An 11,871-nucleotide genomic window follows, 5' to 3' on the forward strand; every position below is an offset into this window, starting at 1 on the left:
CTGTGTAAACACAGAGTGACAGACGCGCGCTGACAGCTGTCCTAGACAGCTGAGACATCAGTCTCGCCGGACAGCGGACCATCGCCGCTGCTTTCGGCAGTTAACCCCTTAAGTGCGGCGACGGATTGCCGTCGCCGCATTTAAGTGGTTTGAAGCACATCGGCAGCCCCCACGAAGTGATCGTGGGGGCTACCGATGCTTGTCACGGCAATCGGAGGTCAGATAATGACCTCCGGGTTGCCATGTACGGAAGCCTCGGAGGAACAGCCTCCTGCCGGTCCTCCGATGCTTCCTGTCAGTGTGACTATCACGTCACAATGACAGTTAGAGTACATTACACTACGTGTGTAGTGTAATGTACTCTAGCAGCTGCAAGTCTAAATGTCCCCTAGTGGGACAAGTAAAAAAAGTAAAAATAAGTAATAAAGGTTTTTTAAAAAAAGTGTAAAAATGAGTTTATAAGTTCTATAAACACAAAATGCTTTTTTTTCCTATAATAAGACTTTTATTATAGAAAAAAAATGAACACGTTAAAAAATTACACATATTTGGTATCATCGCGTTCGTAACGACCCCAACTATAAAACTGTAATGTTATTTTTCCCGCACGATGAACACCCCAAAAAAAATCAATAAAAAACGACGACAGAATCACAATTTTTTTGGTCACCACCGCTCCCTAAATAAAGAATAAAAAGTGACCAAAAATAGTACCAATAAAAACTTCAATCCGTCCCGCAAGCAACAAGCCCTTACACAGCTTTTTTGACTAAAAAATAAACAAATTATGGCTCTCAGAATATGGTGACACAGAAAATTATTTTTTTTATAAATAAGTGATTTTATTGTGCAAACGCTAAAAAAAAGGACCAAACCTATATACATTTGGTATCGCCGTAATCGTACCGACCCGCAGAATAAAGTAAAAATGTCATTTATAGCGTACGGTGAACGCCGCAAAAAGAAAACCTAAAAAACAGTGGCAGAATTCCTGTTTTTTGGTTAGGATTGCAAAAAAATTGAATAAAAAGTAATCAAAAAAAAATCACATGTACCCCAAAATGGTACCAATGAAAACTACAGATTGTCCCGCAACAAATAAGCCCTCACACGGCTCCGGTGGTGAAAAAATAAAAAAAGTTCTGGCTCTCAGATTATGGCGATGCAAAATGTGCAGTGTTCCAAAAGCTGATAAGATCGGGCGCCATTTATCAGTGTGACACCGGCCACACATCTATGAAATATTATTTATTTACCGCATTATTATACCCTCTTATTATGCCCTGATGTACCCCGCACAGATTACATATGCCCCCCACATTATAAACTGAAACACCAGTAAAACCCCAAGCAGAACAACTACAAAGCAAAATCCGCGCTCCAAAAGCCAAATGGCGTCCCTCCATTCTGAGCCCTGCAGCGTGCCCAAGCAGCAGTTTGCGCCAACATATATGGCATCGCCATACCCGAGAGAGCCCGCTTAACGTTTTATGAGGTATTTGTCTTCTGTGGCACAAACTGGGCGCAACATATTATGCACTAAAATGGCATATCGGTGGAAAATTGCAATTTTCACTTTGAACCATCCGCTGTGCACTAACCCCTTTGCGCACTATGACTTAATTGCCCGTCATGGTGCGGAGGTTGATGTATGGAGCCGTCTCACGTGCGGAGGCCGCTCCATACACTGCGGGTGTCGGCTGTGTATTACAGCTGACACTCGGGACTAACGGACAGGAACATCGATCGCTCTGTTACAGAAGCCTGTAAGAATAACAATATACTGTAATACATTAGTGCAGTGTATTGTACCAGAGATCCAATGATCGCTGGTACAAGTCCCCTAAGGGGATTAATAAAATGTGTAGAAGAATTATAGTTATTAGTAGTGAGAATTTTTATTTTTTTAAAGTTAAAAAAAAAAACACCTTTTCCCATTTTTCTTCTAAAGTAATGTAAAAAAATTAACAAAATTGGTATCGCTACGTCCGTAAAAGTCCGAACTATTACAATATACCATTATTTAATTTGCACAGTGAACACCTTAAAAAAAAATAATAATTGAAACCGCCAAAATCGCTGTTTTTTTTTTCTTTGTCAACTTAGCTCTAAAAATTGTAAAATTGTACCAATAAAAACTGCATTTCCTCCCGCAAGAAATAAGCCCTCACACCACTCTATTGATGGAAAAATAAAAAAGTTATGGCTCTTGGAAAGCGGGGAGTGAAAATCTAAAATAAGAAAGCAAAAAATGGATCAGTCCTGAAAGGGTTAATTTATTTCTAATGAAAAAACATGACCCCATGTGGGGTATTTCCGTACTCGGGAGAAATTGCTTTATAAAAAATGGTTGTTTTTTTTTCCTCCTTTATCTCTTGTGAAAATGCGAAAATTCAAAATTTTAGTGGAAAAAATGTTGATATTCATTTTCGCGCCCTAATTCTAATAAACTCTGCAAAAGACCCGTGGGATCTAAATGCTCACTATACCGCTAGAAAAATTCCTTGAAGGTTTTTCCAAAATGGGGTCACTTTTGGGGGGTTTCCACTGTTTTGGTCCTTCCAGTGCATTGCAAATGCGATATGGCACCGAAAACCATTCCAGCAAAGTCAGAAATCCAAATGGCGCTTCTTCCCTTCTGAGCCCTGCTGTGGGTCCAAACAGCAGTTTATTACCACATATGGGGTATTGTCGTAATCGGGAGACATTGCTTTACAAATGTTGGGGTGCATTTTCTTCGTTATTCCTTGTAAATATTAAAAATTTCTATGTTGTTTCAGAAAAAAAGCGCATTTTAATTTTTACAGACTAATTCCAATATATTTAGCGAAAACCCTGTGTGGTCAAAATGCTAACTATACCCCTAGATAAATACCTTAAGGGGTGTAGTTTTCGAAATGGGGTAGTTTATGGGGAGTTTCTATCGTCCTGGCAGCTCAAAGCCTCTCCAAATGTACAGTGGGGCCTAAAACATTTTCAAGCAAAATATGAGTCGTGAAAGCCTCCGGGTGCTCCCTTCCTTTGGGGCTCTGCCGTGTGTCCAAACAACGCATTAGGGCCACAATGTGGGTATTTTTGAAAACAGGAGAAAGAGGGTGATAGATTTTGGGGTGTGTTTCTTCATTTTCATGTTCGCTTTACAAAGAAATCGGTCTTCAAACTAATACTTTTATGAAAAAAGTTAAATTATTATTTTTTCACCTGTTATGCATTAAATTTAGCAAAAAACAGTGGGGTCAAAATACTTACTATACACCTAAATAATTACGTTATGGGGTCTAGTTTTCTAAATGGGGTCGTTTATGGGGAGTTTCTATCGTTCTGGCAGCTCAAAGCCTCTTCAAATGTACAGTGGGGCCTAAAACATTTTCAATCAAAATATGAGTCCTGAAAGTCTCCGGGTGCTTCCTTCCTTTTGGGCCCTGCCGTGTGTCCAGGCAGCGCATTAGGGCCACAATGTGGGTATTTTTGAAAACAGGAGAAACAGGGTGATAGATTTTGTGGTGTGTTTCTTCATTCTGATGTTCGCTTTACAAAGAAATTGGTCTTCAAACTGATACTTTTATGAAAAAAGTTAAATCATTTTTTTTTTCACCTGTTATGCATTAAATTTAGCAAAAAACTATGGGATCAAAATACTTAGAATACCCCTAAATAAATACCTTATGGGGTCTAGTTTTCTAAATGGGGTCGTTTATGGGGAGTTTCTATCGTTCTGGCAGCTCAAAGCCTCTTCAAATGGTCGCTTTACAAAGAAATCGGTCTTCAAACTGATACTTTTATGAAAAAAAGTGAAATAATTTTTTTTTTCACCTGCTATGTATTAAATTTAGCAAAAAACTGTGGGGTCAAAATACTTACTATACCCCTAGATAAATACCTTAAGGGGTCTAGTTTTCTAAATGGGGTCATTTGTGGGGGTTTCCATCACTCTGAGACCTATGAGCCTCTGAAAACCTGGCTTGGTGCAGGAAAACAAAATGTACTTCAAAATTTATAAAATTATTATTCAATTTGTAAGTCATCTAAATTGCTGAAAATTTATTTTATTTTTTCAAAAGTGCTGCCAAAATACAGTAAAGAGATGGAAATATATATTTAATTAAAAAAATTGTGCAGTATGTATGTTTATATGTGACATATTGCAGTTAAAAATAGGGAAAAATGGTAATTTTTACAAAATTTCTTCCATTTTTTTATTAATTTCAGCAAATTGTATCAGTCTACTTTTACCACTAAAATAAAGTACAACATGTGACGAAAAAACAATGTCAGAATTACTTGGATATTCAAAACTTTCACAGAGTTATTCTCTGATAAAGTCAGACATACCAGATTTGACAAATCTGGCTTGGTCATTAAGGTACAAACAGGCCCGGTCATTAAGGGGTTAAATTCAATGGGAGGTAAAACCCACAACAAATAGCGGTTGTTGCATTTATTGCGGATAAATCACAACTCAGGAAAAAAAAAAGAAAACTTTCATCCCATGTGACCGTCGCTGCAGGCCAATCACAGGCGGTCTCCTGAGATGAAACGTCATCCCAGGAGGCTGGCCTGGTAGGCGGCGGCTAAATGCTCAGCAGTTTCCCGCAGCGGACATTTCAGGCGAAAAACTGCACCACAGTTTGGTGCGGTTTTTCGCCCTGAATTCCCTATGGCCACCGGGGTGGATACCAGATACCCAGTACCAAATGATTCATGGCCCGGTGGTTGGAGATCATTGCCCTAAAGGGAGATCTGCTTCTTTGTTCTGGCTAATAGAGGGGGACCTGGGTAGGGGGGCCCACTCTAAGGGCACGTTCAGACGTGGCGGAATTTTTCTGCGGCAAATTTTAGTGCAGATTTGGGGCAATTACGCAACGAATCTGCACCAACATTTGCATATTTGACAGGTAATTCAGACATTGCAGAAAACACAGCGGACTTGCCACAGATTTCAGGTTTTGCATTGCAAAGGCTGAAATACGCAGTGAAATTTCGCTTCTTCTCCTCAACAGACAGTGCATGCTGCAGACTGAAAATTCTGCACCGCAGCCTATGGTCCGCAGTGGAGTTTTACGCAACGTCTGCACGAAGATAACTAAAAAGGTGTGGAAAGCAATGGACAAACTGTCTGCTAAGGATTTCCACTGCGGACTGTCCGCAGCGGAATTCCACAGCAATTCCGCCACGTCTGAATGTGCCTCAATTGGCTTCATGAAACATATGTATAAGGTTGTTTAAAGCAGTTATCCATACATTTTATTGAAAATTTAGATATGATCTATCATTTATGTGATAATTAGGACATCATAGGCGTAAGAATATTCTGTGTTCTTCCAGTACAATAATAAAGTATAATACTTTCCTCCTATAATCTCTGTTCCTTTAATTTTAGGTATTGAAATGTAGATCAAACCATTGTCAACCTTAAAGAATCAGGCTGGGTTCACACGACCTATTTTCAGGCGTAAACGAGGCGTATTATGCCTCGATTTAAGCCTGAAAATACGTCTCCAATACGTCGGCAAACATCTGCCCATTCATTTGAATGGGTTTGCCAACGTACTGTGCTAACGACCTGTCATTTACGCGTCGTCGTTTGACAGCTGTCAAACGACGACGCGTAAAATGACTGCCTCGTCAAAGAAGTGCAGGACACTTCTTTGGACGTAATTTGAGCCGTTTTTCATTGAATTGAATGAAGAACAGCTCAAGATTATGGCCGTCAAAGAAGCCTCGCATAATGCGAGTACGAGCAATTACGTCTGAAATGACGGAGCTGTTTTCTCCTGAAAACAGCTCCGTAATTTCAGACGTAAATGCAGTTTACGTGTGCACATACCCTAAATGTGCCATTAACAATACATATGTGGAGTTATAATTTATAAATGAATATGGGTAGGTAAAATATCAGTAACAATAGCATTGACACTTCTTTAAGACCAGCTGAACATTGCAAATTGCTGTTTCAGCCTTTGTTAAGCCCCATAAGTACATGATATTGATTCTGGCTGCTGAGGATAAGGCTTGGAGATGGCTCGGAGGACCTAAATTCACTGCAGTTAATGATCAAATATCTTTTGTTGTTGAAAAAAAAAAATGAAAGAAAAATCTGTAAAGACTCCATTTTTTTGTAAGGCTACATTACATTATGTTACATTATCTGTTTTCGGGGATAAGACAAATCGGAGATGTATTTTATTCGTAGAAGGAACTCATATAAACATATAATTCCCCCATTTTTGAAAATCATATCCGTTGTAGCAGCTGAAGGTATCTGTGTATCTGTCTATTTGTGTGTCTATATGTGTCAGAGGGCAATACTGGGGTCAAATAGGCCCTGTCATTAAGGCCTAGTTTACATGAGCGTAATATACGTGCGTGCGACGCGCGTGCTTTTCACGCGTGTCGTACGCACCTATATTAGTCTATGGGGCAGTGCAGACAGTCTGTGAGTTTTGCTCAGAGTGACTGCGTTTAAAAAAACTCACGACATGTCCTATCTTTGTGTGCTGTTCGCGCATCACGCACCCATTAAAGTCAATGGGTGCGTGAAAACCACGCATGCCGCACGGAAGCACTTCCGTGCGAACTGCGTGATTCGCGCAACAGCTGTCAAACTCTGAATGTAAACAGAAAAGCACCACGTGTTTACAAACATCCAAACGGAGTGTCATAATGACGCAGCCGCGCATCATACACTGATGACACACGGAGCTGTTAAGTGCCTTTTGCGCACGCAATACGCCGCATGTTTTGCGTGCGGAAAACGCACACGCTCGTGTAAATAAGGCCTAACAATAAAGCAGGAAGATAAAGAATATGCAACGACAGGCAGGTCATTTTCCTCTTTTCGCAGCCTGTTTGTCCTGTCTTTTGGGTGACATCATACAAAATTTTGTACAAATTTTCTAAAATTCCTGTAAGGCCTTGCAGATGATGTTTTGTACTGAATCTCCTGAAACAATTAATGTTAATCATTGCGTTAAAAGACAGCACTTGAATGAATAGAGGAGAGGTAAACCAAATCAAAATAGTGCCCCCTTCATAGTGCAACCACATCCGTTATACCAAGATAGAAGGACTTAATGCCTGTCAAAAGCAACAGATTTTAAAACAGAAAAGCCTAGTGTGATGCTCTGAATGGTTCTGCTAACTCTGTAGGGCCTGTGGAAAGGTGTAAATCCTATGCAGGGTCATATCACTCAATGGGAAGGTGGATTAACTAAGCTGGGTTCCCCTCTCCATGGCATCAATGACTGCTCATAGCCTGCACAATCATCTCAAAGCCAGGACCATATTTTTATGCAGCCACTAAAACATGCACTACAAATGAACCCAAAAAAATGTGATAGTTGTGCCTTTGGTAGTTGCGCATTTGTGTCTAATATCATATTACAATTGCAACTGCTAAAATTAACAATAAAGCCCCTTGCACACAACCGTATTGTAGGAGAGATCTTTACTAAGAACCATGACTTCTATAGGCCCATACTGTGCTTTCACATGCCTCCTATTTTACACGAAGGCACATTGAGATTTCTCGTTCATGGATTCCGTGAGAGTCTGATAGAAAAAAAAGCTGTCTCCGTGTAAAAAAAATGTTGCATGCCATGTTATGAGAAAAATACATTACCTAATATAGGCACCATATGGCGGCCACAGCCCTATGGCAGCACGGTGGCTCAGTGGTTAGCACTGTTGCCTTGCAGCACTGGGGTGCTGGGTTCAAATCCATCTAAGGGACAAATCTGCATGGAGTTTTTATGTTCTCCCTGTGTTTGCGTGGGTTTCCTCTGGGTACTCTGGTTTCCGCCCACACCCCAAAAACATACCAATAGGGAATTTAGATTGTGTGCCCAAATGGGGACAGTAAAAGAGGACTTCTGTACAGCGCTGCATAGTACATTGGCACTATATAAGCAACTGAAATAAATAAATAAACCTGTAGAAACTTCACGTGCCATCGTACAGGATCTTTTTTGCATAAGCCATTGTATCTCAACACAAACACAACTGTGACAAAGCTTCTAGAAAATCAATTACAATTTATAATGACTCTTCTTTACCTCTGTTGGACTTTTTATAAACAGCCATTAACATCCAAATATCTATCTGTCATTGTATGCATTCAAATAGCCATTCACTTGGTGCTATTATATGCAAGCCTTCAAAGAATGGTCATTGTTTCCAAGCAAAACAAGAATCAAATAAAGTTATCCAACCACTGACACCCAGTCTATTGAACTGTTTTATTGCTGAGGTCAGAAGAACTAATTGTTGAAAACTTTAGATTACATTCTGTAATGTCTGATTATAAGACACAATATAATGCAGATTCTCATCAAAAGTAGGTGAAAGAATTTTTGTTTAAAGAGGCTTTGTCACCACATTATATGTGCCCTATCTACTACATAATGTGATCGGCGCTGTAATGTAGATTACAGCAGTGTTTTTTATTTAGAAAAACAATCAATTTTGACGGAGTTATGACCTATTTTAGATTTATGCTAATGACTTTCTTAAAGCCCAACTGGGCGTTTTTTTACTTTTTGACCAAGTGAGCGTTGTGGAGAGAAGTGTATGACGCTGACCAATCGGTGACCAATCAGCGTCGTACACTTCTCTCCATTCATTTACTCAGCACATAGTTATCTTTCTAGATCATGATGTGCAGTCACATACTCAGACATTAATGTTACTGAAGTGTCTTGAGAGTTAATAAACATTGCTTCCAGCCAGGACGCGATGTCTATTCTCAATCCCGACACTTCAATGACGTTTGTGTGGAATTTACAGCACAGCAAGAGTAATCTTGCGAGATCACGCTGTAAATGACAGTTTACAGCGTGATCTCGCGAGATTACGCTTGCTGTGCTGTAAATCCCACACAAGCGTTACCGATGTGTCGGGATTGTGAATAGACATCGCGTCCTGGCTGGAGGTGATATCTATTAACTCTCAAGACACTTCAGTAACATTAATATCTGAGTATGTGACTGCACATCATGATCTTGAAAGATAACTATGTGCTGAGTAAATGAATGGAGAGAAGTGTAGGACGCTGATTGGTCACTGATTGGTCAGCGTCATACACTTCTCTCCACAATGCTCACTTGGTGAAAAAGTAAAAAAACGCCCAGTTGGGCTTTAAGAAAGTCATTAGCATGAATCTAAAATAGGTCATAACTCCGTAAAAATTGATTGTTTTTCTAAATAAAAAACACTGCTGTAATCTACATTACAGCGCCGATCACATTATGTAGTAGATAGGTTTCCATCACCATTGATTTCAATGGTGACGGATTCGATGCCAATGGTTTCCGTTTGTCTCTGTTGTGCAAGGGTTCCATCGTTTTGACAGAATCAATAGCGTTGTCGACTACGCCATTGATTCCGTCAAAACGATGGAACCCTTGCACAACAGAGACAAACGGAAACCATTGGCACCGGATCCGTCACCATTGAAATCAATGGTGATTGAAACGGAAACCTTTGGTTTCCGTTTGTGTCTGTCAGGGCTTCGTTCCGATGGAAAGCTCAGACGGAATGTCGGAACGAAGCCGTAGCGCAGATGTTAACGAAGCCTAAGGCCTAATTCACACGAGCACATCCGGTTCACGATCGTGAAAAACTCGTGTGAATCGGGTCCATGTGTTGCGTTATGCATCAGTGTGCTTTGCGAGGTGCATGCGTTATTCATGCACTCGCAAAGCACATCATTTTTTAAAAAATTATTTTCATTATGTGATACACTGCATTTTTGTACAACCATGTGTCTGTGGTTATTGTATTATGTTTGTTATCTTGACAAAATTCTTCAATAAAGACTATTGATGGTTAAAAATTATTTTCAACTGAATTGATGCGCAAATCACGCACCGCACACGCACCCATTTACTTTAATCGCCGCGTAGGTGCGTGATAACGCACCAATATAGGACATGCAGTGAGTTTCACGCATCTGTGAATGGCCCCATTGAAATCAATGGGTCCGTGTGCTGTACGTTGTTTCAACGCCCAGCACACGGACGTGATTCACGCTCGTGTGAATGGGGCCTAAGTGGGGGGATAGCTTGGCAGTTTCTAGTCACCCATCAGCAGGTAAGATTGCATTCCCTAATCAGGCACCACAGGTAGTGTCTGGGGCATATAGACAAACAGATGAGTCACAGAGGTGCAGTCCATAAGGAATTAAGTGTCCTCATTGTCCAGTTTCAACAGGGGGTCATCAGGAGGGACCACCATCACTCAGCTAGTGTGTAGACGAGCAAACTAAGTAGATCTAATTATCTTCCCCCACTGTGTTCTCATCCTGGCTGTGGCAGACAATAGTTAGACAATACACATAATAGTATAAAAGGACAAAACTCATACACAGCCCCTATTGGACAAACGATCAGCAGATTTGGTTTCCAGTACCATCTCTACGCTGATGACACCCAACTATATACCTCTTCCCATGACATCACCCCTGCCCTAATACAAAACACCAGTGATTGTCTGTCCGCTGTCTCTAACATCATGTCCTCTCTCTATCTGAAACTGAATCTTTCTGAAAACGGAGCTCCTCGTGTTCCCACCATCTACTAACCTCTGTAAACATGATGTCTCCCTCTCTGTGTGTGGCACTATCATAACTCCTAAGCAGCACGCCCGCTGTCTCGGGGTTATTTTTGACTCAGATCTTTCCTTTACTCCTCACATTCAATTACTTTCACGCTCCTGTCACTTTCACCTCAAAAACGTCTCCAGAATCCGCCCTTTTCTTACGGAGGAAACAGCCAAAACTCTCATTGTTGCTCTGATTCACTCTCGTCTTGACTACTGTAACTCATTACTAGTCGGTCTTCCCCTCACTAAACTCTCCCCTCTCCAATCTATCCTCAATGCAGCAGCCAGGCTCATCTTTATGACCAACCGCTACACCGCCTCTAATCTGTGCCAGTCACTGCACTGGTTGCCCATCCCCTTCAGAATAAAATTCTAACTTATTACTCTCACCCACAAAGCTCTCCACAGTGCTGCACCTCCTTACATCTCCTCCCTCATCTCTGTCTACCACCCTACTCGAGCTCTACGTTCTGCCAACGACCTTAGATTAACATCCTCCATAATCCGAACCTCCCACTCTCGTCTCCAAGATTTTTCTCGTGCTGCACCCGTCCTCTGGAATGCGCTACCCCTGACAATCCGATTAATTCCCAATATCCACAGTTTTAAATGTGCCCTGAAAACACATCTATTTAGACAGGCCTATAACATTCCCTAATCTGACTCCTTTCCATGGCCCTCCTTTTAGATTAGTCATCAGAATAAGATTCCCTCACACTCCTTCTCTTCATGTCCGTCATACACCGATACTGGCTGGTGAGCGGCTCATGCAGCTTTATGTTACCACCCCATGTGTATAAAAAATGGCTGGAACATTGTACAGAACAAACACTGTTACACTTTGTGTCTCCCTTATTTCCTCATAGATTGTAAGCCCTTGCGAGCAGGGTCCTCACTCCTCAGGTTTGAATTGTAAATTAACTTTGTCACTATGTAATGTCTGATATTGTTTGTTTCATGTTCCCTCTAAATTGTAAAGTGCTGCGTAATATGTTGGCGCTATATAAATAAAGATTATTACTATTATTATTATTATTACACAAACAGTAGAAATATGAATTAATGTCAAAATTCTAACAATAAATCATGATTTAAAATAAACTACATATAATGCACCATCACACGAGGTTATTAAAATTGATGACCAAACCCCGGCTGGTCCTGATAGGCTTCCTGTCAGAGTGACAGGAAGTCACTGTGTCGTTCCCGATGCACACTGTCGGCGACAAGGTGTGCATCGGGAACCGGGAGGTCAGCTGTCCCCAATGTTTT

The sequence above is a fragment of the Rhinoderma darwinii genome, chromosome 4 (genome assembly GCF_050947455.1).
Source record: "Rhinoderma darwinii isolate aRhiDar2 chromosome 4, aRhiDar2.hap1, whole genome shotgun sequence".
In the NCBI taxonomy this organism is placed as follows: Eukaryota; Metazoa; Chordata; class Amphibia; order Anura; family Rhinodermatidae; genus Rhinoderma; species Rhinoderma darwinii.